Source organism: Hemiscyllium ocellatum, chromosome 5 (assembly GCF_020745735.1).
Source record: "Hemiscyllium ocellatum isolate sHemOce1 chromosome 5, sHemOce1.pat.X.cur, whole genome shotgun sequence".
In the NCBI taxonomy this organism is placed as follows: Eukaryota; Metazoa; Chordata; class Chondrichthyes; order Orectolobiformes; family Hemiscylliidae; genus Hemiscyllium; species Hemiscyllium ocellatum.
In genome coordinates, this window is record NC_083405.1 from 3,536,987 (window position 1) to 3,543,798 (window position 6,812).

Genomic DNA, 6,812 nt, shown 5'->3' on the forward strand with positions numbered 1-6,812 from the left:
TACACCTAGACCTTTGTGCCAGGAGGTAGGGACACGAGCACCACTCGGCAATACCCATAAAGCTGTAACATTATTCTCCTGTGTGTTTGTCCATCAGCCTATTATGACATGCTGAGACATACCTCTGCAACAGGCAGGACATGAATCCACACCTTCTTGTCCAGAGCTAGGAACACTACCAAACAATTTCAGGAATTGGAATCAAACCCAGAGCCATGGCTCAGAGACAGGGACACTACCCACTACACTACTATACCCATATTTTGGGTCACATTTTAAGGGGCAGCGTTCAGCTCAGTGTGGATTTATTATAATCAGGTTACCATTACTGAGCTACACAAAACATTTTGTTTTGTTAAACAAGTGCAAGATCGGAATTAACTATGAATATCTTTAATCACTATTATCTGTAGTCTGCAATATTAGGGACAGAAATCCTGCAGACATACTCTGCCCAATGAAGGGTCTCAAATAGATATTTATTACTGAACACCAGACACAGAGAAAGACCATAATTTCTGATCCCAAAACACCGATCAGTATAACTGAACTCTCACGTGTGTCTGCTCTCGGCCTAAAACCATGAAAAAATACCAGGCCGCTGATTACTGTCCAGCCTCTCCTCCCGACTGACTGTGTCTGCAATCCGTCCCTCCTCCCTCTAACCACACAAGGCAACCCAAGCTCAGGGTCTTTGTGAACATCAAGGCCGGAGTGTGCAGGCCTCCTGGAGAGGGGGAGGGGCATTTTAAAATTAAACGGGGAAGGTGAGGAGGTGGTAATATCACTCACTGGCCGAGGCGTGGCAGATGGAGTTTAGTTTGCACTAATGCGAGGTATTGGATTTGGTAAATCAAACAAGAGCAGGACTTATACAATTAAACGTAGGGCCTTTGGCAGTGTTGTAGAACAGAGACCGCGGCCATCAGGTATAATTATTTAAACGTTGCATGTCATATGGATAATGTGATTAAGAAGGTGTTTAACACACGTGTCTTCATTGGTCAGACCTTTGAGTATCGGAATTGGGATGTCATGTTGAGGTTGTACAGGACATTGGTGAGACCTCTCCCGGAATACTGTGTCCAGTCTGGGCATCCTGCCCGCTCATTCCATGGGCACACCACCCTCTGGGTGAAACAGCTGCCCTGAGGTCACTTTTAAATGCTCCCCTCTCACCCTATGCCTATGTACTCTAGTTTTGGTCTCCACTGCCCTTAAAAAATACATGGACTATTCACTTTGATATTATTGACCTTGATATTAAGCTGGAGAGGGTTCAGAAGAGTTTAACCAGGATGTTGCTGGAAATGGAGGGATTGAGCTATAAGGAGAGGCTGGGTAGGCTGGGACATTTTTCACTGGAGAGTATGAGATGGAGGTGTAACTTTTCAGAGGTTTATAAAATAATGAGGGGTACAGATAAGCTGAAGGGCTGATGTCTTTTCCCGAGAGTTGGGGATTCAAAACTGAGGGATATTTTAAGGTGCGAGGAAAAAAGATTTCCAAAAGTCAGGAGAGGTAATTATTTTAGACAGAAGCTGGCTTGTGTGTGGAATGAACTTGCAGAGCAATAGGTGAAAGCAGGGACAGTAATAACGTTTAAAGGATATTTATATCAGTACATGGATAAGACATCAGTTTGAATGTTGCTGTGAGCACCTGCCCTCTCCGTCCCTCTCTCTGAATGAATCCCTGTTGGTTTTCACCCTCTGCCAATGCCGCTGCAGTGGCCTGGGGAGGCCATCAGAGGGTGGCATTGCATCACTTTAAACACCACAGAGACTGCCAGACCTGCCCCACACAGAGACACACAGATACACACACAGCAATTGATAGGACACGGCATAAATCTCATCTGGTAATTTAAACTAAACATAAATAAATGTTCAATTCGCCTTGTAAACTGTTAAATATGAGTGACAGAGAACTTCCAAATTCCACTGTTTAAATAAAAACAACAATGTATTTTTTAACACTGAAAGTGAACTGAAAGACCCTCTATCTCTTAACTGCTTATAACCCAACTCCAGCTCTACAGTAATATACTGTTTCTGGGTCTGCCCTCCTCTCATATCACAGGTACTTGTAAGCTCCCAGTTCAGAGCAGCATTCCCTCTCTCTTAAAGGTACAGTACACACTTTCAACTTCATCCCATTATACCCTGGTGAATATAGATAAGTGGAACCTATCCGGATTTATCTTGCTCTGTGGTTTGTCAATATTTCATCTACTGTGTCTCGTATGTGTCAGGATTTTTGTTGCTCCATTGACAGTATGTCATTATTCGACTCTGTCCATGGGAATATATCAGTATTTCACTTGCTCACACTCGCGTGTGTGGGGCCGGATTTCAGTTGTTTCATGGGGACTGTGACACTATGACAATCTCAATGTTTGTAAATGGTACCAAACCTGCAAGAATTGTAAAGTATATGGAGGACAGTGTGGAACTCTAACAGGACAGTGACACGCTGGTAGACGGGGATCAATGCAGAGCAGTGTGAGGTGATGCACTTTGGTATGAAAGATAAAGAAAGACAGATTAAAACAGGCTGTGCCATTATAAAGGGGCTGCAGGAACAGAGGGCCCTGGGTGTATATGAGCACAGATTGTTGAAGATGTCAGGACAAGTGGGGAGAGCAGTAACTCTCACAGATTAGTTTCAGTATCTGAGCTGTTTACAGGGGGAGGTGTAGGAGGGAGTCTCCGTGCTCCCTTCCTGGGAGGTGGTGGTGATGATGTGATGTGAGCCCACCCTCCTGCCCCCCGAGACCGTGGGGATTCCATTTGTACCAGCTCGTCACAAAAGGGAGATGGCATCAGGGCCACGGCTTCTAAGTTGTGCCGGTAGGAAACGGACCTGCCAGTGGGTTTAAAGTGAGAGCTGTCCTTCACTGAACATTGCTCCTTACTCGGTCGGTGGGGCGTGGATGTTTCAGAATCCCCACACGAGGCTTCCAGGTTCGTACTAGGGTCATTCCCACATGGCGAAGGGGGGGGGGAGGAAATGGATATTGGGCACTCCACCACCGGCTTGGCCCTTTCTGTCCTACTCCAGGCTGTATCTCCTGGAATGGGAGGAAGGGAGGGAGTGAGGGTGGGAGTGGGTGGCCCTGCTGTTAGTGCCGTTGTAGGTCGGGGACATGGGAGGGGTTCGGATGGAGTCAGTCCACAGGGTTGTATCAATTAGTGTGAGGGGTAAAGTGGAGGGAGGGAGTGAGAGAGAGGGAGAGAAAGAGGGAGAGGGAGGGAGAGAGAGCGGAAGAGAGAGAGGGAGACAGAGAGAGAGAGTGCAGCGGGAGGTAGGGTGGGGAATGTGCTATAACAGATATACAGTGAGTGTGAAGGAGCAGAGAGAATACAGTGACCCTTATCCTGACAGAGCGGGGAAGGTTATTGTTGCTTGCTCTGTATCGCTGGACATTTCCTCAGACCGCAGATACTGCACTGAGCTGGGTGGGGAGCACAGACCACGCTCAGTGGGTATGGTGGTGTGGCCCCCTCTGGGAAGAGAATGGTCCCCCTCTGTACTAGCCCATCCACCAGGACCGCTGTGGCACCAGTGCCAGGGATCACGGAATACCAGGGGCACCCGGGCGATGGTGAGTCCCTCTAACCATGATGGGTGGGAGAATCGGGCTGGTATTGAATGAGAGGGACACCATGGGGTGGGGTGGGTAGTTAATGAGGTGAGTTCAATATGATAGCACTAGGAAATTAGCACAGCCTCATGCGGATGATCCCTCTGTTCCTGGGTTACAGATCAATGCACTGGGGTGATGTACACAGCCCTACATGCTGGGAGGGTAACTGCTCCTGGGTTACAGATTAATTCACGGGTGATCACTGCACAGGTCTCTGTGCTGGTCAGACTGTCTGGGTGAGGTTTATAGATAATGCAATGATGTGGTTAGTGCAGCTCCCGGTGCTGGATGGATATGTAGCCTGTGCACGGTACATCATGGTGGTGGAGTGGATAGGGGGAAAGGTGATGGACAGGTCACGGAACTCCCCGGAACGTTCTGTCCCTGACATTCTATAACTGACATTCCCCGGAACGTTCTGTCCCCAACTTCTATAACTGACACTCCCCGGAACGTTCTGTCCCTGACATTCTATAACTGACATTCCCCGGAACGTTCTGTCCCTGACATTCTATAACTGACATTCCCGGAACGTTCTGTCCCCGACATTCTATAACTGACATTCCCCGGAACGTTCTGTCCCTGACGTTGTTTGTTTGTGAACGGCCGGACGTCAGTGAATTGAACAAATGATAAGATCCCGAGGGAAGAGATCCCGTTCCAGGGAGAAGGAGACACTGTTCCGAAGGCCCCTCAGGCAGTTAAAGGGGTGAATACGTTTTCCCTGCGTTTACATTTCTTCACGACACAGGATCGTCCACAATTTAGACCAAAATACAGAAATTCCCAAACTCCGAATGTCTTCAGGAAACTGGGAGAGAATCCTTCAGGACAGCAACGTTCCCCACCCTCCGTATTAGGAACTGGGAAGGAGTGACCTGTGTCTGCTCTCGAGTGATCGAGTGTGTGGGAATGTTCTAGAAACCATCTGTCCTTATGGATGTGTCTCGGTGTGTTTGGGGAGGAAGGGTTTCTTGTGGTTTATGTCACATTTTTGTCAGTAATTCCGACCTTCCCATTTGTTATTCCAGCTCCAGTTATTTTAATAAATCCCTGAATTCAGGGACACATTTGAAAATCTCACTGGGTCCCCGATCACACGGGTCCCTTTGCTTCCAGGCTGATGGATAATGGGTTTGTTTTCCTTCCTCACAGTTAACGTAGTGACCATCTACGTCCTGCTTTATAAAGATTGTGGATTGTCTCCATGTGTCAGACTTTACCTGGGGGCCATGGCAGCGGCGGATCTCCTGGTCATTATCCTCGACCTGATCCTGAGACACATTCCCATTGTTTATCCGGAACAGTTTTATTTCCTGAGGGCCTCCGTCCCCGTGTGTAATATCCACGCTGTCCTGCTTTATGCAGCTACTGACTGCTCTGTCTGGTTCACCGTCACTTTCACCTTTGATCGGTTTGTGGCCATTTGTTGCCAGAAGCTGAAAAGTAAATATTGCTGTGAGAAAACGGCGGCTGTGGTTCTGGGAGCAGTGACTGTGCTGAGCTGTTTAAAGAACATTTTCTGGTATTATATGCTCACGGCTCGGTATCGGCTGGTGAACACCCCCTGGTTTTGTGATGTAACAGACGCTGTTCAATTGTCCAGTGTCTGGGTCACAATCGAGTTCCTCCACCACATTCTAACCCCGGGTGTCCCATTTCTCCTGATTCTGCTGCTCAATGTTCTCACCGTCAGACACATTTTAGTGACCAGCAGAGCCCGCAGGAGACTCCGCGCTCACACCAATGGGGACGCTCAGTCTGACACTGAAATGAGAAACCGAAAAAAATCCATCATTCTACTGTTTGTGATCTCGGCCAATTTCATCCTGTTATGGTCAACGTTAATGCTGTTTTCTATATGGTACCGGATGTGGAATATTGGGTATTACTCTGTGTATCTCCATTACTTTGTGCAGGAATTGGGCTTCATGCTGCAGCTCCTCAGTTGCTGCACAAACACCGCAATTTATGCCGTGACCCAGACTAAGTTTAGGCAGCAGCTGAAGAATGTGCTGAAATATCCCTTCACCCAAATCCATCCATCCATCAAATTCCCTCATTAATCACACCATCCGATATTTTCTCATTTCGGTTCAGTGTTTCAGCGATGGAGCAGCCTGTCGCTGTGGTAACAGACTGAGGGGAGCGCTGGTTTGTCCATCCTTATCTCACAGTGGGGTTACAGGGAAACATTTCAATGTTTCTCACAACTCAGGGGCCAGTGAGAAAAGGCACCATCCCACTGACTGTAACCATCACTTCCATTTGTAACCAATAAAAATGTTGATGAAAGCGTGCCGTGCAGCAGAGGGACCGATGTTGTTGTGTGTCTTTGTGTTTGAGGAGCTGAGCTGGAGAGAGACAGACTCAGCCCCGAGTCCTGGTCCTCAGGGAAGGGGAGGGCACCGCGCCCTGAGCTCAGGAGCTGGGGTTAACTCCTTCTGTTCCCCCGACTCCAACCCAGCCTCCCCATTACCTCTCCCCCACTCTTTCTCCTAAATTCTCTCTCTCTCTTTCAGCACACACTCTCTTTCTCAACCCTCTCCTCATTCCCCTCTCTCTCACACCCCCACGCCAACCCCGGTTTCTCCACCTGTCTCAACTTTCCCTCTCCTCCTCTCTCTCTCTCTCGTGCCGTTGCTGTCTCCCTCCCACAATTCCATCTCTACTCCAGTTTCCCCACCTCCCACATCTCACCCCCCACCCCCCACATGCAGCCTCACACCCAAACATCCCCAGTCTCTGGATCAGAGGGAGAGGGAAGGACCAGGGAGACAGAGTATTTAATAGAGAGAGGGAGGGAGGGACAGGAGGGAGAGCGATTCAGTCAGAGAGAAACAGTGGGGAGAGAGAGAGAGAGACTGATTGAGGGGGGTCAAGAGTGAGAGATAGTGGAGGGAAAGTGAGGGAGCGGGGGGAGAGAGAGAGGGGGCAAGGGAGAGATAGGGTGAGATAGGGGAGGATGAGAGATGGGACGGAGGGAGGGGAGGGAATGTCAAGAGTGAGGGAGAGGGCGAAAGAGTGGATGGGAGAGAGAGGGAGCGCGAGGGGGGAGGAAAAGGGAGGGAGAGGGCGAGAGAGGGGAGGGAGGTAGGGGAGGGAGAGAGAGAGGGGAGAGGTTGAGAGAGAGAGGATGAGACAGGGAAGTGAGGGAGGGGAG